The 25,715-nt window shown below is 36.7% G+C and overlaps 1 protein-coding gene across 1 annotated transcript in view; it reads right to left on the reverse strand.

Moving 5' to 3' along the window:
* LOC137235482 (calcium-dependent secretion activator-like) overlaps window positions 1-25,715 on the reverse strand; it is a 3,515,579-nt gene that overhangs the window by 918,510 nt on the left and 2,571,354 nt on the right. The window lies entirely within an intron of this gene.

Genomic DNA, 25,715 nt, shown 5'->3' on the forward strand with positions numbered 1-25,715 from the left:
AAATTTGATTATTTGATCATTTGTAAAATTTTTCATTAAAGGTACTAATGTGGAATAAATATAAATGATTAAAAACAGAACCTGTAAGCTTCCTCATTTGAAATATATATAGGAAAACCACAATCTCATTCCAAAAAAGAGTCCCAAACACGGTTGTCACACCATGTTTTCATTTGGGATCAAAATTCATCGAATAAAGGACCAAATTTCAGAGATATGGACAAAATTTTGGTATTCTTTAATTGGCTTACAAATAATTCGACAATTCACAAATGTGTCGAATTCGTTGTAAAGTCTTTAATTTCAGGTTGTAGTAAAGTACAATGCCACACACACTTTCATTTTAACAATTTATCATAAATTCAGTCTTAAGGGTTAAAAAAAATGTGTCCAATAGCTGGATTCCATTTTTTTTTTATTTAATCCTTTACTCTGCCGTTTCCCAGTGCACCAGAGTCTTCCCAGATCCAATCCCTCATCAAGGAAGTCGGCTTGAATGAGGTGCTGTGAAGGAGATGAGGGTACAATAGACCAATGGTCGCAGTGCAATCCTCACTAAAGTATCTTAATCTTAGCGGACCGTTCCGGGCAAAGGATCATCAAAAAACTATGGCACTCCTGAAAAACTTCGGGGAATGTCTTTATTGCTGCAGCAAGTACCACACGACACCTTCGGCTGCTAAATAAACAGAACTATCCACTGCTAGGTGAGGCTGATAATTGGGTTGGAGGAGCTATAAGTTAGGTTGAGCTGGTTGGTCCGCGAACACCTCACATAGACTGAATGACTGTAGTTTTTGCTAAGTATATGACAGAAAGATCGGCCTAACAAATTATAGGGAGATATTTAAATTAGTTTAGCGCAAAATTGGTGCATAAGCTCGGTCTACATATCGCATTTATCTTATTGTTATTAAAAAGCAAACGTTTTTGAAGTTCAGCAATACGAATTATATTGCAAGTCTTTGCAATTATGTTGTTTGCAAAAACGTGAAAATTCTAGTCAGTAAGCAATTATTCAGTTGAGACAGCAAATAAACACCTACTAAGTAGAATGATTTTAAATGTAAAGAGTTCTAGGTCGAACTTGACCAACTGAACTATAGGGCATTTTTAAAGTAAGGACTGGTAAAGAGTTCTGCAAATTAATAAAATGTTCATAAAATAGTAACACTTATTTTTCTTTTACTTCTGTTTTTATTAGCATGTAAAATAAATTTTATCAATTTATTCCATTAAGATAGTTAATGGAATAAATTATGTACACTGAACTTTTTTAAATACCAATATTTGGATATAATAATAATACCTAAAATTACTCAGAATGTGCTTTCATATTGATGGTATAATAGCGACAGACAAACTTTTCCGATTGAACTCTCTATTCAGGCTACAGGACCTGGCGCTTCAGTTGATGAATTAGTTTCTTAGCTTTCTCTCCGATCTTCCGATTCCTTTATCTCGCGCAAGTTGACATTATTACCGACAAAATCCACGGCCACCTTGTTTACGACGTGGAAGGAACCGATGTCGCAAATTTTGAATGTTCACGTCGATGGTGTCACACTACCGACTGTCAGTCACCCAAAATTGCTTAGGGATAACGTTCGATAATACTCTGATCTTCAAAGCGCATGCCACCGAAATTGTATCTAAAGTACAAAGCCGCAACAAAATTCTCAAGTCGCTTGCCGGCAGCACATGGGGAAAACATAAAGAAACGTTGCTAAACTCGTACAACCACCAGTCTGGTCGCCTAGTCTAAAAAACACATACTGGAAGAGGCTGCAGGCCTGTCAAAATACTGCAATCAGAGCTGCCACCGGACTCCCCAACACCATCTACATAGTGAGGCCAAAGAGCACAACGAAATGCTGAACAAGCAGTTTTAGCTTAATTGTCACAAACCAGGACATCCTAGCAAAGAACTGCTCTATCTAACACCGCCTCCACGGGGATTAAGCACTTTAAGCATTGCAAGCCGGAAAAACGTATATATAAATATTTAATGCCGTAACTGATATTGAATTTGAAAGTTGCATAGAAGAAACGCCATTAACTTCTAGATACAAAAATTTTAAATATATCGTATAAGGCACATGCAAGAAGATACTTTCCAGGGTGAGCCAACGAGTAAAATAAATGCCTAGTATCTTGCGTGGCTTAACACCACAATAGTCTTGGGATTCCTTAAACTCATTAATTTTCTTGTTAATAATATACGACACCATGACACTGCTAATATGCGTCCAAAAATATCGAGAGAGGTGTCAAACGACGCGTCTTAACATCAGTATTAATAATCCGAAACCAGAAAAGATAACTCGTTCAAAAGATATCAACGAAAAACCGAAAAATTACCCGTGGGTCCCTCCGAAACCGGGGTGGTATCCATAGTATTTTTAAGCAGAACACGTTTCTGCATTGGCGGCCTTCGGCCGTGCTTATAAAAAAGTACCCTGTGGGGGTCCAACACCGGTTTGGAGACCAAAACTATATCCGCGCAAAACACTTATGTTCACAATTTTTGTGTGTACCAAAGTTACCACAACCACATGAGAATCGAATATCTCCGGACAGAGATATAATTTTTATTTTCCGGTTTTGGATTATTCTTGTCGAGATTAATACGCGTATTTTGACACCTCTTTCGATATTTTTGGACCCGTATTAGCAGTGTCGTGCTGTCGTATAGAATTACCATTTTCTTTGGGTCTTTGGCCTGTGTGCGAAACATTTACATATCGGCTTTGGGATGCAACACTTTCAAAATTATTACATTTTTTACTTCTTCCTAAAATTCTTTTAAGGGTAATTTTTTGTTTGGCGTGTCGATATATTGTTTCACAATCTCTGAATACCGGCCGGTATGCTTGCACGCATAACTTCAACTTAAATTAAGGGAGTGGCATTTAATATAAAATATATTATTGATTGATTTGATTTAGATTTCAATTCAATTTTGAAGAATCCGTGGTCCCAAAACAAGTCTTTTCCAAAAAAAAATGTATAGTTGCTTATGCATATACAAGATTTTTTGAGCTCTTTCAAGGCAGTAAATAAGGCTGTGTAGAAAAGGGAGAATATGTGAATGAGTATACATAAAAATGTTAAAAATTCTGTTAAATTTTGCGGTGTGGTGAAAGTGACCTACTAGAATTTTGTTACGTTCCGCTGCTTTCCACCCAAGTTCGCGCATGCAATATCTTTATATTCAAAATTTTTTGCATATATAGTATTCGCTGCGTTATTTAACTTCGGGCGTAGGTTTATAGGTATGTATGGATGTACATCACTACATAGTATAAAACAAAGTCGCTTTTTCTGTCCCTATGTCCCTTTGAATGCTTAAACCTTTAAAAATACGCAACGGATTTTGATGCGCTTTTTTTAATAGATAAAGAGTGATTGAAGAGGAAGTAACGGATGAACAAATTTGGCTGAAAATTGGTTGAGGGGTAGCTTAGAACCAGGAGACAGGCATAGGCTAATTCTTATCCCGTTCTGGATAGGGTCTTGAGATCAAAACGTGAACGTGGGTAATCCTTGGATATGTTTGTACAATATGGGTATGGAATGAGTACTTTGATAGGGAGTATTTTTCGTACCCGCGGGTAACTAGGGTCTCGGATATAAGCGAAAACGTGGACGCTGGTACCCCTAGAATGTGTTTATAGAATATGGATAACGAATGAAAGCTGTTGATGAGTGCTTTGGTACAGGGTAGTTTTCATACCTATTGGTGACTAGGGTCTCGAGATTGAGGCCAAAACATGGACCCGGGTACCACTAGAAAGTGTTTATACAATATGGTTAACAAATGAAAGCTGTTGATGATGGCTTTAGTACAGGGTAGTTTTCATACCTATTTCTGAAGGGTATCGAGATATAGGCCAAAACGTGCATCAGGGTAACACTAGGATGTGTTTTTACATTATGGGTATCAAATTGAAGCTGTTGATGAGTGCTTTAGTACAGAGTAATTTTTATACCGCTGGGTGACTTGGGTCTCAAGATATGGGCAAAACCTGGACCCGGATACCCCTAGAATGTGTGTATAATATAGATATCAAATGAAAGTTGTTGCTGAGAGCTTTAAAGTAATTTTCATTGTGATATTCAATTTAGTTGCATTAACCTTGCAAAACTGATAAATGTGCATGTGAAGCCGAAATAAAGACATGAATTAATAATACCCACAAACCTATTTACATACGTCCTAGAGAAAGAGATAGAGTGAGACGAAAACAGAGATAGATGTAGCGAAAATACGGAGGGAGGAGTGAATAAAAGGATTAAGAAAAAGTGAGGAGTGGGGCAGAGCTAGACGGAAGCTTATTAACGGCTCTGGGAGGAATTAACCATACCTTTTGCTATGCTGTCCGCCTCAACATAGCTGATTAACTCTGATAGCTGTATAACTCTGTTTGCCTTTGGAAAAATTACCTATTTGAAAATAAGCTGGCTGAAACAGCTGAAGTTAAATCAGCAATTGAAAATCTCAACCATGCAATTTGTAAAAAAAGCTAAGTTGTCTATTTGTTTCTTAATTGCTCCATATAGGGTGTGTTCGAGCTGCAGTAGTTGCAGCAGTGTTACTTTTTTAGATTTTATTCCTTGTAACCATATCCTACTTAATGTTGCATACTTTTCTGTGCACTTGTTACTGTTTTAAATATTTTTAGCGATAGAGTTTTTAGAATGTTGGAATTGGGGTGCAGTTCTCTACTTTGTTCTAAGTTTTACCTACGTATTGCGTATTACGTATTGCTTTCCAAGAAGTTGTTTGGATTTCGATTGCAAGATTTCATCAGTTTCTAACAAGTATTCGTAATATCGTGGGGCGTTTTTCATAAAACGATAGCAAGATTCCTATTTCGCAGGAATTTTATAAACATCTCGAGCAGTACGCCACCTGTTTGTATTTTGATTTCCTTGTGACATTCTCACCAGGTTTAAGTCACTAGGCAGAGTGGGAAGCTACATAAAAATCGATTGAAATCGAACATACAAGAAAGTCACCTCATATTAAGGTAATAAATGAAAGAAATTATTTCATATTTTGGCTGCGTTTGATGTTATCTGTCTGGGTAATCCAGCCCGGGCCCTTCCCTGTGGAAATCAGGTATACTATCCACGGCCAAATATTAAATGGCAAATGGCAAACAAACGATTTGAAGCATTCAGAAAATTTATTTTCGTGAAAGTTCCCAGATATGTACATACGACATATGTCCCCATGCATTCTTTTCAAACAAAAAATGATGATATCAAATATCAAAGTAATATTTTTATTGACATTGCACGCTGTTCAATGAACTTTGGACCATGATCAAAGCAATGACCACAATCAGCATTTTTTTTATTTTATGATAATATTAATTGATATTGACAAACAAACAAAAATGTTAAGATATACATAAATGTGTTCTGACATTAGATGGTTGATAAACATGTTTTTTTTTCAAACAATCTTACATGCCAACCTAATAAAAACGCACTGAGGTTTTTCAACGCACGCACTTAAACGGTTTTTTTTTGCCCTAACCGAAATAAGCATGCGTTGCGACAAGGTAAAACATGTATGGAAACGTCATACCAAAATGTCACGCCGAACAAAAATTGGAAATCGAGGTAGCTTTTTACGCAGTAAATTTAATTTCGGTTGCAAAAAAGCTTATTAAAATGTATGGAGATAGACCAAACTTGGGCAGAACAACGTCTGACGGGTCTGCTAGTCTATATATATGAAAAGAAGTGTACATTTTGATTGTCACTCCATAACTGGAGAACGGATAGAAAGATTGCCATGCAATTTTTAGGATAACTTAATAGGAACCCGGAGAGTGTTTGTGAAAAGTTTGTTTTTCGGGAAGTGGACCAGGGACTGATTTATTCTAAACTGTCGTATATATGGCTCGATTTGCCTGAAATTGTGTATGTAGGTAGCGTTATATCTAGAATAAAATGTCGGATAATTTTTCTTCCGGGAAGTGGACCAGGATACATATTGGTGACTAGGGTCTCGATAAATAGGACAACAAGTGGACCAGGGCGCCCCTAGAATGTGTTTATACAATATAGATATCAAATGAAAGCTGCTGGTGAGTGCTTTAGTACAGGGCAGTTTTCATACCTATTGGTGACTAGGGTCCCGAGATATAGGCCAAAACGTGGACCCGGGCACCCCTAGAATGTGTTTATACAATATGGATATCAAATGAAAGCTGTTGATGAGTGCTTTAGTACAGGGTAGTTTTCATACCTATCGGTGACTAGGGTCTCGAGATATAGGCCAGAACGTGGACCCGGGCACCCCTAGAATGTGTTTATACAATATGTATATCAAATGAAAGCTGTTGATGAGTGCTTTAGTACAGGGTAGGTTTCATACCTATTGGTGACTAGGGTCTCGAGATTGAGGCCAAAACATGGACCCGGGTACCCCTAGAAAGTGTTTATACAATATGGTTAACAAATGAAAGCTGTTGATGAGTGCTTTAGTACAGGGTAGTTTTCATACCTATTTGTGAAGGGTTTCGAGATATAGGCCAAAACGTGCATCAGAGTAACACTAGGATGTGTTTTTACATTATGGGTATCAAATTGAAGCTGTTGATGAGTGCTTTAGTATAGAGTAATTTTTATACCGCTGGGTGACTAGGGTCTCAAGATATGGGCAAAACCTGGACCCGGATACCTCTAGAATGTGTGTGTAATATGGATATCAAATGAAAGTTGTTGCTGAGAGCTTTAAAGTAATTTTCATTGTGATATTCGATTTAGTTGCATTAACCTGGCAAAACTGATAAATGTGCATGTGAAGCCGAAATAAAGATATGAATTAATAATACCCACATAACTATTTACATACGTCCTATACGATTTGCCTGGCAATAAGGGATGAAGAAGAATGGGAAAAACTTTAGAGAAGAGAAAAGAGAGAAGGAGAACAAGACTTAGAAAGAGATAGAGTGAGACGAAAACAGAGATAGATGTAGCGAAAAAACGGAGGAGGAGTGGGGCAGAACTAGACGGAAAAACTTATTAAAATGTATGGAGATAGACCAAATTTGGGGCAGAACAACGCCTGACGGGTTTGCTAGTCTATATATATAAAAAGAAGTGTACATTTTGATTGTCGCTCCATAACTGGAGAACGGATAGAAAGATTGCCATGCAATTTTTAGGATAACTTAACAGGAACCCAGAGAGTGTTTGTGAAAAGTTTGTTTTTCGGGAAGTGGACCAGATTTATCCTAAACTGTCGTATATATGGCTCGATTTGCCTGAAATTTTGTATGTAGGTAGCGTTATATCTAGAATAAAATGTAGAATAATTTTTCTTCCGGGAAGTGGACCAGGATACATATTGGTGACTAGGGTCTCGAGAAATAGGACAAAAAGTGGACCAGAGCGCCCCTAGAATGTGTTTATACAATATAGATATCAAATGAAAGCTGCTGATGTGTGATTTAGTACAGGGTAGTTTTCATACCTATTGGTGACTAGGGTCCCGAGATATAGGCCAAAACGTGGACCCGGGCACCCCTAGAATGTGTTTATACAATATGGATATCAAATGAAAGCTGTTGATGAGTGCTTTAGTACAGGGTAGTTTTCATACCTGTCGGTGACTAGGGTCTCGAGATATAGGCCAGAACGTGGACCCGGGCACCCCTAGAATGTGTTTATACAATATGTATATCAAATGAAAGCTGTTGATGAGTGCTTTAGTACAGGGTAGTTTTCATACCTATTGGTGACTAGGGTCTCGAGATATAGGCCAAAACGTGGGCCAGGGCAGCCCTAGAGTGTGTGTGTATTTTGGATTGAAAGCTGTTGCTGAGAGCTTTTAAGTCGATTTAGTCGCATCAACCTGGCAAAACTGATAAATATGCATGCGAAGCCGAAATAAAGACATGAATTAATAATACCTACATACCTATTTACATACGTCCTATTCGATTTGCCTGAATTTGGTATATAAGTTTGCCTATATTAGTATTTCCGATGCTTTTTTCCGGGAAGTAGACCAGAGACGGACTGGGACTGGGATTAGAACTGGGACTGAGACTGAGACTCGGAGTGGGACTGGGAATGAGACTCGGAATGGGACTGGAACAAAATACATACCACCCTCTGGGACTGGCAAGAAAATATGAAGAAGAATGAGAAAAACTTGAGAGAAGAGAATAGAGAGAAGGAGACTGAGAAAGAGATAGAATGAGACGAAGATGGAGATAGATGAAGCGAAAAATACGGAGGTAGGAGTGAATACAAAGATTAGGAAAAAGTGTTGAGACAAAGACAACTCTAATTGCCACCAAACCGTAGGGTGCTCCCGTATTTGCCGGATAACCTCACACGGTCTTTGTTCCTGCCATCCACGTAAGTGATAATATAACAGTCATATTAGTAAAGTTCAATATTGCATTGAACAAATTTGAAGATATATATTATAGGGGGGTGGCAAATTGCCAAATGTAGCAAAAAATCATAAAATTTTTGTTTACACAGCTATAACTCATAAACGGATGGATGGATTTCAAAAATTCTACTTTTCAGTAAAACTGAAATATTTACCTTCGATCTGCATCAAAAAAATACTTGATTCCTTTCTTATATCAGCCAAATTGTTTAAACAAAAGTAACATTCTTTTCCAAAAAATGCGTATGTGTGTTTGTTCGCTGTGAACTGTCCGCGCTAATTGCTTTTGAGTGAGGCTTGATGCGACACATACATACGTACATATATAGCATTCGCTGTGTTATTTAACTTCGGGCGTAGGTTTATAGGTATGTATGGATGTACATCACTACATAGTATAAAACAAAGTCGCTTTTTCTGTCCCTATGTCCCTTTGAATGCTTAAACCTTTAAAAATACGCAACGGATTTTGATGCGCTTTTTTTTTTTTAATAGATAAAGAGTGATTGAAGAGGAAGTAACGGATGAACATATTTGCTGAAAATTGGTGGAGGGGTAGCTTAGAACGAGGAGACAGGCATAGGCTAATTTTTATCCCGTTCTGAATAGGGTCTTGAGATCAAAACGTGAACCTGGGTAATCCTGGGATATGTTTGTACAATATGGGTATGGAATGAGTACTTTGATAGGGGGTATTTTTCGTACCCGCGGGTAACTAGGGTCTCGAGATATAAGCGAAAACGTGGACGCGGGTACCCCTAGAATGTGTTTATAGAATATGGATAACGAATGAAAGCTGTTGATGAGTGCTTTGGTACAGGGTAGTTTTCATACCTATTGGTGACTAGGGTCTCGAGATTGAGGCCAAAACATGGACCCGGGTACCCCTAGAAAGTGTTTATACAATATGGTTAACAAATGAAAGCTGTTGATTATGGCTTTAGTACAGGGTAGTTTTCATACCTATTTGTGAAGGGTCTCGAGATATAGGCCACAACGTGCATCAGGGTAACACTAGGATGTGTTTTTACATTATGGGTATCAAATTGAAGCTGTTGATGAGTGCTTTAGTACAAAGTAATTTTTATACCGCTGGGTGACTAGGGTCTCAAGATATGGGCAAAACCTGGACCCGGATACCCCTAGAATGTGTGTGTAATATGGATATCAAATGAAAGTTGTTGCTGAGAGCTTTAAAGTATGTAATTTTCATTGTGATATTCGAATTAGTTGCATTAAACTGGCAAAACTGATAAATATGCATGTGAAGCCGAAATAAAGACATGAATTAATAATACCCACATAACTATTTACATACATCCTATACGATTTGCCTGGCAATAAGGGATGAAGAAGAATGGGAAAAAATTTAGAGAAGAGAAAAGAGAGAAGGAGAACGAGACTTAGAAAGAGATAGAGTGAGATGAAAACAGAGATAGATGTAGCGAAAATACGGAGGGAGGAGTGAATAAAAGGATTAAGAAAAAGTGAGGAGTGGGGCAGAGCTAGACGGAAAAAGCTTATTAAAATGTATGGAGATAGACCAAACTTGGGGCAGAACAACGGATAGAAAGATTGCCATGAAATTTTTAGGATAACTTAATAGGAACCCGGAGAGTGTTTGTGAAAAGTTTGTTTTTCGATAAGTGGACCAGGGACTGATTTATTCTAAACTGTCGTATATATGGCTCGATTTGCCTGAAATTTTCTATGTAGGTAGCGTTATATCTAGAATAAAATTTCGGATAATTTTTCTTCCGGGAAGTGGACCAGGGCGCCCCTAGAATGTGTTTATTCAATATAGATATCAAATGAAAGCTGCTGATGAGTGCTTTAGTACAGGGTAGTTTTCATACCTATTGGTGACTAGGCTCCCGAGATATAGGCCAAAACGTGGACCCGGGCACCCCTAGAATGTGTTTATACAATATGGATATCAAATGAAAGCTGTTGATGAGTGCTTAAGTACAGGGTAGTTTTCATACCTATCGGTGACTAGGGTCTCGAGATATAGGCCAGAACGTGGACCCGGGCACACCTAGAATGTGTTTATACAATATGTATATCAAATGAAAGCTGTTGATGAGTGCTTTAGTACAGGGTACTTTTCATACCTATTGGTGCCTAGGTTCTCGAGATATAGGCCAAAACGTGGACCCGGGCACCCATAGAATGTGTGTGTATTTTTGATATCAAATGAAAGCTGTTGCTGAGAGCTTTTAAGTTATTTTTATTGTGATATTCGATTTAGTCGCATCAACCTGGCAAAACTGATAAATATGCATGCGAAGCCGAAATAAAGACATGAATTAATAATACCTACATACCTATTTACATACGTCCTACTCGATTTGCCTGAATTTGGTATATAAATTTGCCTATATTAGTATTTCCAATGCTTTTTTCCGGGAAGTAGACCAGAGACGGACTGGGACTGGGATTAGGACTGGGACTGAGACTGAGACTCGGAGTGGGACTGGAACAAAATACATACCACACTCTGGGACTGGCAATAAGATATGAAGAAGAATGAGAAAAACTTGAGAGAAGAGAAAAGAGAGAAGGAGACTGAGAAAGAGATAGAATGAGACGAAGATGGAGATAGACGAGGGGAAAAATACGGAGGTAGGAGTGAATACAAAGATTAGGAAAAAGTGTTGAGACACAGACAACTCTAATTGCCACCAAACGGTAGGGTGCTCCCGTATTTGCCGGATAACCTCACACGGACTTTGTTCCTGCCATCCACGTAAGTGATAATATAACAGTCATATTAGTAAAGTTCAATATTGCATTGAACAAATTTGAAGATATATATTATAGGGGGGTGGCAAATTGCCAAAATGTAGCAAAAAATCATAAAATTTTTGTTTACACAGCTATAACTCATAAACGGATGGATGAATTTCAAAAATTCTACTTTTCAGTAGAACTTTGAAATATTTACCTTCGATCTGCATCAAAACAAAAATACTTGATTCCTTTATTATATCAGCCAAATTGTTTAAACAAAAGTAACTTTTTTTTCCCAAAAAATGCATATGTGTGTTTGTTCGCTGTGAACTGTCCGCGCTAATTGCTTTTGAGTGAGGCTTGATGCGACACATACATACGTACATATATAGCATTCGCTGCGTTATTTAACTTCGCGCGTAGGTTTATAGGTATGTATGGATGTACATCACTACATAGTATAAAACAGAGCCGGCCACACAAATACTAAAACAATTGCATAAGTGTGTGTAAAAATTGAGTGACACCTCCCCACAGTGTGCTAAAAAAAATGTGGACTGTGAAGTTCGAAATTAAAAAGAACTCTGGTTATTTGATTTCAAGCTAATCCTAACAATATTTACTTATATTCATATAAATAAGAACGCGGAGGTCGAGCTAGCCAGATAAAACTTTTTTATAAAAGAAGTTATGGTGTTTCTTCAATGCAAAGTTTACTTAAAAAAATCACTTTTTCATTAAGAAAGAACTATAAAACAAAGTAAATGTAATGACAAAAATATATATTTTCAAAACATAAAGTTATTCAATAAAAAAAAAATGTATAAAAAATAATAAAACTAAGTAGAACGTATAAAAAGTTACTTATATTAAATTGTCAATATTTATTAATAATTAATTAATTATTAATATTTAAACTGTCAGTATTAATATGTATGTTCAAAGGAACTTAATATTACTAACTAAAACGTATTAAAAGTCACTTTAACATTGCAGCATATTGTTTTTATTATGTGCCCAAAAAGTTGCATGGACTTTTCCTTTTGCATTCACTGTTGATTTTAGTGAGTGACAAGCGAAAGCAAACGATCGTGATCGCACATCGTTAGTGTCTGTGTGAAAATAAGAACTCAAATTGCACAATGTGCAACTTTTGGCCGGCTCTGGTATAAAACAAAGTCGCTTTTTATGTCCCTATGTCCCTTTGAATGCTTAAACCTTTTAAAATACGCAACGGATTTTGATGCGCTTTTCTTTTAATAGATAAAGAGTGATTGAAGAGGAAGTAACGGATGAACATATTTGGCTGAAAATTGGTGGAGGGGTAGCTTAGAACCAGGAGACAGGCATAGGCTAATTTGTATCGCGTTCTGGATAGGGTCTTGAGATCAAAACGTGAACGTGGGTAATCCTGGGATATGTTTGTACAATATGGGTATCGAATGAGTACTTTGATAGAGGGTATTTTTCGTACCCGCGGGTAACTAGGGTCTCGAGATATAAGCGAAAACGTGGGCGCGGGTACCCCTAGAATGTGTTTATATGATATGGATAACGAAAGCTGTTGATGAGTGCTTTAGTACAGGGTAGTTTTCATACCTATTGGTGACTAGGGTCCCGAGATTGAGGCCAAAACATGGACCCGGGTACCCCTAGAAAGTGTTTATACAATATGGTTAACAAATGAAAGCTGTTGATTATGGCTTTAGTACAGGGTAGTTTTCATACCTATTTGTGAAGGGTCTCGAGATATAGGCCAAAACGTGCATCAGGGTAACACTAGGATGTGTTTTTACATTATGGGTATCAAATTGAAGCTGTTGGTGAGTGCTTTAGTACAGAGTAATTTTTATACCGCTGGGTGACTGGGTCTCAAGATATGGGCAAAACCTGGACCCGGATACCCTTAGAATGTGTGTGTAATATGGATATCAAATGAAAGTTGTTGCTGAGAGCTTTAAAGTAATTAAAGACATGAATTAATAATACCCTCATAACTATTTAGATACGTCCTATACGATTTGCCTGGCAATAAGGGATAAAGAAGAATGGGAAAAACTTTAGAGAAGAGAAAAGAGAGAAGGAGAACGAGACTTAGAAAGAGATAGAGTGAGACGAAAACAGAGATAGATGTAGCGAAAATACGGAGGGAGGAGTGAATAAAAGGATTAAGAAAAAGTGAGGAGTGGGGCAGAGCTAGACGGAAAAAGCTTATTAAAATATATGGAGATAGAGCAAATTTGGGGCAGAACAACGTCTGACTGGTCTGCTAGTCTATATATATAAAAATAAATGTACATTTTGATTGTCACTCCATAACTGGAGAACGGATAGAAAGATTGCCATGAAATTTTTAGGATAACTTAATAGGAACCCGGAGAGTGTTTGTGAAAAGTTTGTTTTTCGGAAGTGGACCAGGGACTGATTTATTCTAAACTGTCGCACAGTGTTTCGTGTAGAACAAGCTAGCTGGACAAAAACAAAGTTCTTATTCCAAGAAAAATGTAATGAGAAATGAAAGAAAACAAACAAAATAACGGGATTTTTGTTTTTTTTGAGATTTTTGCTCATATATATTGAGTAATTGAAGAAAGAAGGCAGGAGTGGCCGTAAAATGCATTGATTAATTTTCAAAATTCTTGTTGAATATTAAGATTCATATTTCTTTTAAGTGAACACTTTTATATAATTTTTTTGATGGATTCTAAGCTCGAAGGTAAGTAAAATTTTGTAATAGTAATTCTTTCACAATTAGAGTATTTTCAATATATTTAACATTCCGTTAATAAGAAGAAAAGGTATTTTTTCCCTATATTTTTAACTTTAGGGACAAAAAGTTACATACATCCGCGGACATCCGGGCTTAATTTTACATATGTTATAGTAGCAAGTATTCTCTAATAGTCGAAAGAAAAAACCATTGCGAATTCTTTGCAGATCTATTTTTAATTTTTTTTTTTTTGTAGATTTAGTTATCTCTACATATCAAATAGGATGTATGTACGTACCAGCTCCGACGAGATATTTGAACAACAACAACATCTACAAACGGCAAAACCAATTCTCTGGTACAGGGAACAAACTCGTAGCCATAAAACATACAAAAATAAACGCGTAAGGTCAACAAGAGCACACTAAAAGCAAAAAGGCGAAGATCATTGACTTCAACCTGCCACAACCTACCGCACCAGTCACCAAGGCATAAAAACAGGTACATACAATGGATTGATGAAGATAAACCAAAACCAGGTTTCGGCAATACCAATGACGGCAACACTGCTCGTAGGTTTTTCGAAAATTCTGAGGCTAGTGCTGAGATTACGGGATTGGATGTAACGCTCATCAAAATATTCGACACTCTCCTTCGCGCATTAGCATCTGGGTACAATATAAATATCCAAAGATTTGAAAAATTTGCGGTCGAGACTAAAAAACTATACATAGATCTCTATCCATGGTTTAATATGCCTGTTACAGTTCATAAATTCTTAGTGCATAGTACTGAAATTATAAAATCAGCAATTTTACCTATTGGTCAACTTTCCGAGGAAGCACAGAAAGCCCGTAACAAAGATTTGAGACGATTCAGCGATTATAACACACAAAAGCAGACGCGTGAAGCCACGAATAGAGATCTTATGAATATGATGTTTATAACATCGGATCCTTTAGTTAACAGTTTTAGGGAGATACCTAAGAAAAAATTTAAAAGTCTGACTTCAGAAGTCTTAAATTTACTGTCCACCGATAATGTTGAGGAGTCAATAAATACCCCAGTTGTTTCAAGCTTTCACAGTAGTGTTGCTGATGTTCATGACTATTCCACAAGTGACTCATCCAATGAAAGTGATGATAGCGAATAATAACATAATTAGAAAAGATAACCTACCCTATAACTTTTTGTTGGATCAGGTTTTATTCAATTTAAATCTATTGTCTTTTCTACTTTGTATGATACTTTACCTTTAAGTTTTTGTAATAAGTAATTTTGACATAATTAACTTAATTATTTACATTGTTACTATTATTATTGTAATTCACTTTTACATTCCTGACTGGTACTATAAAATAATTCTGCAAAAATTGTAGTGCCAGGATAAATACTCAAATAAATACAAAATATGTATGTACATATGTACAGTCACTCACATAAATAAGTAGACACCCCTTTTTGGATAATTCTTACAATTTTCGCTTTCGCAAATTTATTTTAACTAATTTCCCATAAGAAAATTTGTCAATCTATAACAAAAACTAAATTATATTTATAAAATTCGACGAATTTTCATAAAAATTTTAATTTTTTTTTTCCGAATTTTTAGAATTTTTTAGAGTATTGAGATTTGTATTCCATTCAATTTAAGTACAATAAAGTAATATTCTTAATTCCTTTAATTTTTTTTGGATCTATATCACTTATTCACATGAGTTACTGTATATGAAATAAGCAAATGTATGCATATGAAGTAAAATTTTGGAAAAAAATTAAAAAAAGAACATATGGCTGAAAAAAATGACGTAGTTGTAATAAATGACTGCATATGAAACGGAAAATCTCATAAAATAATTTTGTCCAGCTAGCTTGTTCTACACGAAACACTGTGTGTCGTATATATGGCTCGATTTGCCTGAAATTTTGTATGTAGGTAGCGCTATATCTAGAATAAAATATCGGATAATTTTTCTTCCGGGAAGTGGACCAAGGTACATATTGGTGACAAGGGTCTCGAGAAATAGGACAAAAAGTGGACCAGGGCGCCCCTAGAATGTGTTTATACAATATAGATATCAAATGAAAGCTGCTGATGATTGCTTTAGTACAGGGTAGTTCTCATACCTATTGGTGACTAGGGTCCCGAGATATAGGCCAAAACGTGGACCCGGGCACCCCTAGAATGTGTTTATACAATATGGATATCAAATGAAAGCTGTTGATGAGGGCTTTAGTAAAGGGTAGTTTTCATACCTATCGGTGACTAGGGTCTCGAGATATAGGCCAGAAGTGGACCCGGGCACCCCTAGAATGTGTTTATACAATATGTATATCAAATGAAAGCTGTTGATGAGTGCTTTAGTACAGGGTAGTTTTCATACCTATTGGTGACTAGAGTCTCGAGATATAGGCCAAAACGTGGACCCGGGCACCCCTAGAATGTGTGTGTATTTTGGATATCAAATGAAAGCTGTTGCTGAGAGCTTTAAGTAATTTTCATTGTGATATTCGATTTAGTCGCATCAACCTGGCAAAACTGATAAATATGCATGCGAAGCCGAAATAAAGACATGAATTAATAATACCTACATACCTATTTACATACGTCCTATTCGATTTGCCTGAATTTGGTATATAAATTTGCCTATATTAGTATTTCCGATGCTTTTTTCCGGGAAGTAGACCAAAGACGGACTGGGACTGGGATTAGGACTGGGACTGAGACTGAGACTCGGAGTGGGACTGGGACTGAGACTCGGAATGGGACTGGAACAAAATACATACCACCCTCTGGGACTGGCAATAAGAAATGAAGAAGATTGAGAAAAACTTGAGAGAAGAGAAAAAAGTGAAGGAGAAGGAGACTGAGAAAGAGATAGAATGAGACGAAGATGGAGATAGATGAAGCGAAAAATACGGAGGGAGGAGTGAATACAAAGATTAGGAAAAAGGGTAGAGGGGGCGAGGGTGAGTTAGACGGAAAAAGCTTATAAAAATGTATGCAGATATACAAATTTAGGGCAGAACAACGTTTGCCGGGTCTGCTAGTATAATATATATCCCATATAACCGATCGTTAAGATAAGGGGTTTTTTGCCATTTTTATTTTATATTTATCTTAAAAATCGTTTAGGTGTGTACATCTGTTCACTATATATTTCTTATCTTATACATCCGATTATTTGGAGATTACGAACGGGATAAGATTATTATTCAGCCCCATTCATGAAAGGTATGTAGTCTTCGGCACAGCCGAAGACAGTCCCGTCCTTACTTGTTCCACTTATTTTTCCAGTTTGGAGTAATCGGAAATAGGCCTCAGTCAGTAACGGCATATATTCAATTTAAAAAAGTAGTTATCAAATAAGGGTGTCTAAGATCAGTTGAAATCAGAGCTGAAAGGTTGTATCGTGCATTTCATTAAATTTCAGTATTTCGACAATAAGAATTATCAATGAGCGTGATTATTTAAAGATTTTGTACACTTTTATTAGGAATATCCCTTTTCATAAACGAAGTAAAAATGCAGAGTTTTTTCACGTGTAGTGAATTTAAACTCTGTTCTTTTATACCACGGACGGAAAATAATAAATTTTTTTTTTCGGAGTCGAAAAAGTCCTGTTCAAAAAATTGTCCTAGGTAAAAATGTTTGAGTTCCCAGGTATCCCTATAGCAATATCATGTCTAATTATGCATCCTTTTTATTTTTCGAACTTTGTCCATAAAAGTCCACATATAAAAGTAAAACCTGTATTTTTATTTTTAAGTCCGATAGAATTAGCTAAACTCGGACTTTTAAAAATAAAAGTCCCGAAATAAAAGTTAAATCAAGACTTTTATTTTTTAAGGCCGAAATAAAAGTCCCGCTTGATAACAAAGAAACGGCTTATCCGAATTAAAAAAAATTTGGTATCAATCGATTCTCCTGGATTCCTAAAATTTAAAACCTTATGGACTTTTGAAAATTTCTGTTAAAAATACTAGAAAGTTATCATAAACAAACTAGATCGAAAATCTCGTAGTATAAATGGTGAACTTACAGTGGATTTTTGCAATAAATTTCGTTCCAATACAACTATTAGAGTGAAAATTGGTAAATCGCATTCTGCTATGATAGGAAAGCTTTCCCGAAAAAGTCCCGAAATAATCCTCACGGAATCCCGGACGGATCCCGAAATGATCCGAAAAAGTCCCGAAATGACCCTGACGGGATCTCGAAAGTCATCCAGGAATGATACCGGAAGGATCCCCAAATAATCCCGCAATAGTCCCGAAATAACTCCGACATATTCACGTACTTAGCAATGAATTCGAGTAGCCAGTTTTTATTTTAGAACTTTTTCCGTCGGCATCTACAAATACAAATATGAAGTTCGCTTACCAATTTGCAAAAATATTGCTCAAAGTATGTACGAGTTATCGCACTTGGAAGTCCAAAAAATCTTATTTGGAAAGTAGTTGGTGCCAACGCCACTGTCCAAAAAAATTATGTGGATCAACTGCATGCATGTCAGTAATTTACGCGCCAAATTTAAATATCGTGGCTTCTTTAGATACTCAAATATCGCATGTTCTGTGCGGAAATTTCTACATACAGAAAGGGGCGTGGCTACTGACGACTATTTCTCTTTTTGGAAAGCTTTCTTAGCATAGCAGAATGCGGTTTACCAATTTTCACTCTAATAGTTGTATTGGAACGAAATTTATTGCAAAAATTCACTGCAAGTTCACCATTTATACTACGAGATTTCCGATCTAGTTTGTTTATGATAAATTTCTAGTATTATTAACAGAAATTTTCAAAAGTCCATAAGGTTTTAAATTTTAGGAATCAAGGAGAATCGATTGGTACCAAATTTTTTTAATTCGTATAAGCCGTTTCTTTATTATCAAGCGGGACTTTTATTTCGGCCTTACAAAATAAAAGTCTTGATTTAACTTTTATTTCGGGACTTTTATTTTTAAAAGTCCGAGTTTAACTAGTTCTATCGGACTTAAAAAATAAAAATCCGAAAATAATTTTTATCTTGATCCAAATATATTTAAAGTCCAAAATTAATAGTTTTGCAAGGACTTCTATTATAAAAGGAATAACAGTTTCAGACCCTGTTTTATACACGTAAATTTAGGGTAATGAGCAGGCGGACAACCTGGCCAGAGAGGCAGCAACGACAGGACCCATTGGTCCCGAGACGTTCCTGCCAGTAGGCCCGCAGGAAATTAGGGGCATCTATCAGTAGAAGAGAGGGAAAAGGGGGAAGAACACTGGCGCAATATGCCAGGCCTGCGACAATCTAAGTTACTGTTAGGGGGTTACAGCACAAGTCGATATAGGGCATTAATAGGCCCCTTGAAATATAACCTAAGAATCCTAGCAGCTATTCTTACAGGACACTGTAGACTGAACAGCCACATGCAGAGGCTGGGTATAATATAGATCAACACATGCCGATTTTGTGATTGATCAGCGGAGACGGCAGACCATATCTTCCTGGAGTGTGACGCAATCTCAAGACGCAGGTCTAAGTTTATGGGCTCACCATGGCCAGAGCATTGTCACATTAAATCCCTCAAGCCAGGTGAACTGCTAGGGTTCATCAGAGATGTCGGGTTGGATGAGGTGCTGAGAAGTAGCTGAGGGCACATAGACCAATGGTCGCAGTGCGATCCTCAATTAATTATCTACCTATCTATCTACATGTAAATTTAATTTTTTTATGAATGATCGTTTTCGAATTTGTGTTGAAAAATTAAAATTGGAATATTTATTAATTATTTGAAACCGTAAATTGACGATCATGCATAAACAATAATTTATTTACGGAATATCCTCTATATAAGAAGGGAACAATATATTGCAAAAAAAATATCCTGTCTATGATAAGACAACAATATTTTGCTAAAATAATATTCGCATCTACATAAGAAGAAAAAACCCTCCTTAACCATATTTCCCTGCACAAGCTGCCTCGAATCAAAGTTGCATGAGGCCAAATAGAGGAGTCTTGAACCACGTAAATACATTTAAACTGTTGCTGTGAACTTAGCGCAAATATTATTAGCAATAGAGCATAGATTAGGGTATGCTAGAAAATCGAGGACGAAATAAGTGATCGTGAGTCGTTTTGTTGATCTTCCGACAGGGTGGGTAATATATGTATATTGGAAAGGTTTTCCGTCATCCCTTGTCAAATTTGGTTTCGAGACAAACCGGCCTCGGTGTTGTGCCATAATCAGTGTCGATTTTCATTCGAGATCGTGAGTCGGATGCCCCGTTTTTTGAGTACAACAATTCAATAAGAACATCTATAACAGCAACTACTTTTACTGGTAGCTTCAACACAACATTTACAAAACCTATAACAACAACAAATCAACCGACAAAGGTGAGTTGTACCTTTTTTTTATTTTTACCTTTATATTAAGTCGGAAAGGTCTTTTTCGGCAACTTCCCGTTGAGCTAACACTTGATACTTAGAATATAGTTGAGATCTGAGAGACATTACAATGCAAGTGAAAAAAAAATCCGCTAGGTGGCGAACGGATCGAGATATACAGAAAATTAATTTTAAAATTTTGCGATCGACTATTAAATAACTTCTCGGTGATCCAGAGACTTGAAACTTAACGCATAGTTTGCGAGTCGATGGCACTACAATTCGTGGAAAACAAGATGCCGCCAGGTGTCAGACGAATCGAGATAAACGAAAATCCAAGAAAAAACGCAGGGAATCTTGCAATCGATTTTTGAGTAACTTTCGGGTGATCTGGAGATATGACACTTGAGCCGTAAGTCAGAGATCGGTGACAATGCAATATTTTATCAAAAAAATTCCGCTAGGTTGTGCATGGATCGAGATATTAGGAAAATTAATTTTAATTTGGGAATCTTTCAATCCATTTTTAACTAACTTCCGGGTTATCTAGAAACTTGTAACTTAGCACATAGTTCGAGACCCGGTGACAATACAATTTACAGAAAACAAAATTCCGCTAAATGGCGCGCTAAGTGAGATAACTACAAATCCTTGAAAAACGAGGGGAATTTTGCAATCGATTTTTGAGTAACTTTCCGGTGAGCTGGAGATATGAAACTTGAGCCGTAAGTCAGAACCCGGTGACAATGCAATATTTTATCAAAAAAATTCCGCTAGGTGGCGCATGGATCGAGATATTAGGAAAATTAATTTTAGTTTGGGAATCTTTCAATCCATTTTTCAATAACTTCCCGGCTACCCAGAGACTTGTAACTTAGCACATAGTTCGAGACCCGGTGACAATACAATTTATAGAAAACAAAGTTCCGCTAGGTGGCGTGCTAATTGAGATAACTACGAATCCCTGCAAAACGAAAGGAATCTTGCAATCGATTTTTGAGTAAATTGCCCATGAGCTAGAGACTTGAAACTTGGGCCTAGGGTTAGAACCCGGTGACAATGCAACATTTGATCAAAAAAAAAAATCGCTAGGTGGCACGCGGATCGAGATAGTAAGAAAACAAATTTTAATTTGGGAACCTTTCAATCCATTTTTAACTAATTTCCCGGTTACCTAGAGACTTGAAACTTGGAACTTAGTTAGAGGCCTGGTGACAATACAACTTATAGAAAACAAAGTTCCGCTAGGTCGTGCGCTAGTCAAGATAACTGCAAATGTTTTAAAAAAGGAGGGAATCTTGTGACAGATTTTCGAGTAACTTCCCGATGAGCTAGAGACATGAAACTTTGGCCGTAAGTCAGAACCCGGTGACAATGCAATATTTTATCAAAAAAATTCCACCAGGTGGCGCATGGATTGAGATATTGAGAAAACTAGTTTTAAATTGGGAATCTTGCGATCGGTTTTTAATTAACTTCCTGGATATCTAGAGACTTGAAACCTGAAATATAGTTTAAAACTTGGTGACAGTGCAATGTTTGATCAAAAAATTTTAGCTACGTAACGCACAAGTCGAACTATTTAGAAGATTAAGCCATACCTTCATGGCTAGCCTCCTTTTAGACTTTCAGGCGTATGCGAATTTCACCACGATTTTCAGCTGTGCAAATTAAGTAGCTGACAAACGAGGTTTAATTCTCTTGTTATGATGCGAGGTGGAATTCTGTTGTTTTCGCCAGTGTTGTCAGCGAAAATTCCACTAATTCTATTAAATCTTGCTATTTTGAACAAATAAATAAAAATAAAAATTTCCACTTAGGAATTACTTAAATTACTAATCAAGGTTGCAATTGCCTTTTTGTAGACAGTACTAAAAAATTGACAATAAAAAGATGATTAGCTAAGCGTGGGGCAGTTGAGGGCGAGCAGTTTAATAAGAGTTATAAGGGAGTAATTTGATGCGCTTGTAGGCGTATGAGTCGTGACACAGTGGATGACGTATCCGACTCACACGTTTGGGGTTGCGGGTTCAAAGCCCACTGCAAGCAAGCATTTTTTAAATTTATTATCTTTTTTATTTTATAAATTACTATTTTAATGGACTGTATGTTATTTTACTTTGTTTATGGTGTATTTAAAATACGGGACGATGCAAAGCATCGGTACACCTTATTTATGATATCTTTATTTTAATGTATTTGTTTGTTATTTATTTAGAGAGAGGTCACTATGTACCTGTTACACCTTGTATTTATTCATTGGGGCGAGCACTGGGGGCTCCAAAGTATTGGCTGCGGGATGAGCCACCTTGTTTTGCTTTGAAAAACCCCTTGTATTTATTCATTGGGGGCGAGCACTGGGGGCTCTGAGGTTTCGCTCTAATGAGCCACCTCATCTTTTATTTGAAGAACATCTTGTATTTATTCATTGGGGGCGAGCACTGGGGGCTCTGAGGTTTCGCCCTAATGAGCCACCTCATCTTCTATTTGAAGAACCTCTTGTATTTATTCATTGGGGGCGAGCACTGGGGACTCTGAGGTTTCGCTCTAATGAGCCACCTCATCTTCTATTTGAAGAACCCTTAAAAAATGTGATATGGAGGCGAGCACTGGGCTCTGAGGTATTTCCACCCCATTTTCTACTCGAAGAACCTCAATTTTAAATTAAAAACTAAAACTATATCTTTAGAATATTTCACTAACAAGTTGAGAATTACAAGTACACTCAATGGCTAATGAAACAAACGAAAGAAAAAAAGTCATAGTTTAAGTCGCTTAAACAATGATAAAAATATTTTAAGGACTACCATGGACCAAAAAATAGAAGGCAATTCTTCCTTTAATACAGACATAGTCTTGTTTAATTTTGACTAAAAAACTTTAACAATAGCTCAATAGTATCCTCACACATAGTATCTACATATTTTTATAGCTTTCATGAAAATGAAATGGTATTATGACGAATATTAGCATCACTAAGCGATACTATCATCACTAAGTTGATACTAAGTAGCCACTCGTATGTACGCAAACAAATCAATCATCATTTACACACGTGAATACAAGGCAGCGGAGAGATACTCACAAACGCATGTCATCATCAGCCGACGTAGTACTCACATATAAACACGCATATAGCTACAAACTACATGTATATGGTTGGTAATCAAGCATGAAGTTCGGGAAATTACTAGACTGATCTTCTTGATAGAAATTAATAGACTTTAGAAGAAATGGGTGAACGAGGAAACCGAGAGTATAAAGGCAGCGCAAGCTGAGGCATGACTAATCTGTTTTGATTTAAGCACGCTATTTGGTTGTGATGCATAAGTGTTATTGTGTCAAATTAGTCTAATAAAAACCATTTTGCATTATTGAATCATGGAGTTATTTATTCGACAGTTTAGCTATTCGAACGTTAGCAGAAGGGTTGGAAAAAGCGGAATTTCTTAAAATTCGTTACAGTTGGTGTTAGAAGAGGAATTGTTGAAAAAATTCCAGAGGACAACAAGGATATGGCCAAATTGAATGAATTGAAGATTCAGCAACTGAAAAAGGAGTTGGAAGCACGTGGGTTGAATACAACGGGCAATAAGATCGAACTTCAAGCACGGCTACGAGAGGTAATGGAGTCGCAAGGAATTAATGTGGACGAGTATGTCTATCATCCTGGTGGGTATGAGACAACAACAAAAATGGAAGAGAAATACGAAACATCGCAGACAGGCACGAGCACAGACTTGAACATGATATTGGCTGCAATATCTGCACAAACATCGACAGTAGCATCCAAGATGGATGCACAGGAGGCACGCATTTCAGAAATGTCGTCGCAAATGTCATCCCAACTGGAATCGCAGGTGACAATACAATTTATAGAAAACAAAGTTCCGCTAGGTGGCGTGCTAATTGAGATAACTACGAATCCCTGAAAAACGAAAGGAATATTGCGATCGATTTTTGAGTAACTTGCCCATGAGCTAGAGACTTGAAACTTGGGCCTAGGGTTAGAACCCGGTGACAATAACATTTGATCAAAAAAAAAAAAATTCGCTAGGTGGCACGCGGATCGAGATAGTAAGAAAACAAATTTTAATTTGGGAACCTTTCAATCCATTTTTAACTAACTTCGCGGTTACCTAGAGACTTGAAACTTGGAGCTTAGTTAGAAGCCTGGTGACAATACAACTTATAGAAAACAAAGTTCCGCTAGGTGGTGCGCTAGTCAAGATAACTGCAAATGTTTTAAAAAAGGGGGGAATCTTGCGATAGATTTTCGAGTAACTTCCCGATGAGCTAGAGAAATGAAACTTTGGCCGTAAGTCAGAACCCGGTGACAATGCAATATTTTATCAAAAAAAATCCGCCAGGTGGCGCATGGATCGAGATATTGAGAAAACTAGTTTTAAATTGGGAATCTTGCAATTGGTTTTTAATTAACTTCCTGGATATCTAGACACTTGAAACCTGAAATATAGTTTAAAACTCGGTGACAGTGCAATGTTTGATCAAAAAATTTGAGCTACGTAACGCACAAGTCGAACTATTTAGAAGATTAAGCCATACCTTCATGGCTAGCCTCCTTTTAGACTTTCAGGCGTATGCGAATTTCACCACGATTTTCAGCTGAGCAAATTAAGTAGCTGACAAACGAGGTCAAATTCTCTTCTTATTTTGCGAGGTGGATTCTGTTGTTTTCGCCAGTGTTGTCAGCGAAAATTCCACTAATTCTATTAAATCTTGCTATTTTGAACAAATAAATAAAAATAAAAATTTCCACTTATGAAATTAAATTACTAATCAAGGTTGCAATTGCCTTTTTGTAGACATTACTAAAAAATTGATAATAAAAAGATGATAAAAATATTTTAAGGACCACCTTTATATAAATGGACCAAAAAATAGAAGGCAATTCTTCCTTTAATACAGACATAGGGCCGATTTCACCAACTCGACTAAGGCTAAAAATTAGTTGCAACTTAAGTTAGCCCAGATTTGCGGCTTAGTTTTTTTTCGGTTTCACCAACTTAGTTACTAAAACCATTTGACATATAACGACCCTATCAGCTGTTTTATACATAGTAGTATTTTTGGCTACGTTTTAATTACACTCCACCCACTGAATTTGAAGTATTGTCAGTTACGGTGTCAGTTGGTTTTGGTAATTTTTTAATTTCTTTAAAAATAAAATTGCAATATGTCGCGGAAATGCACTTTTAATGCATCTGAAACCAACAGATTATTGGAAATTTGTGGTAAATATGCGGGAATAATCGAAGGAAAGAAAACCGATTGCATCAGCGTGAAATATAAAGACGATGCTTGGGAGAAAATTGCGCAGGAGTTCAACGCAAGTAACGAAATTTATCGTGAAAGCAAAGAACTAAAAAAAAAATATAAAAATATTAAATTTGCTGCAAAAAATAAGGCAGCTGAAGAGCGTAGGGCGGTTTATGGAACT

Source organism: Eurosta solidaginis, chromosome X (assembly GCF_040869045.1).
Source record: "Eurosta solidaginis isolate ZX-2024a chromosome X, ASM4086904v1, whole genome shotgun sequence".
Taxonomy (NCBI): domain Eukaryota; kingdom Metazoa; phylum Arthropoda; class Insecta; order Diptera; family Tephritidae; genus Eurosta; species Eurosta solidaginis.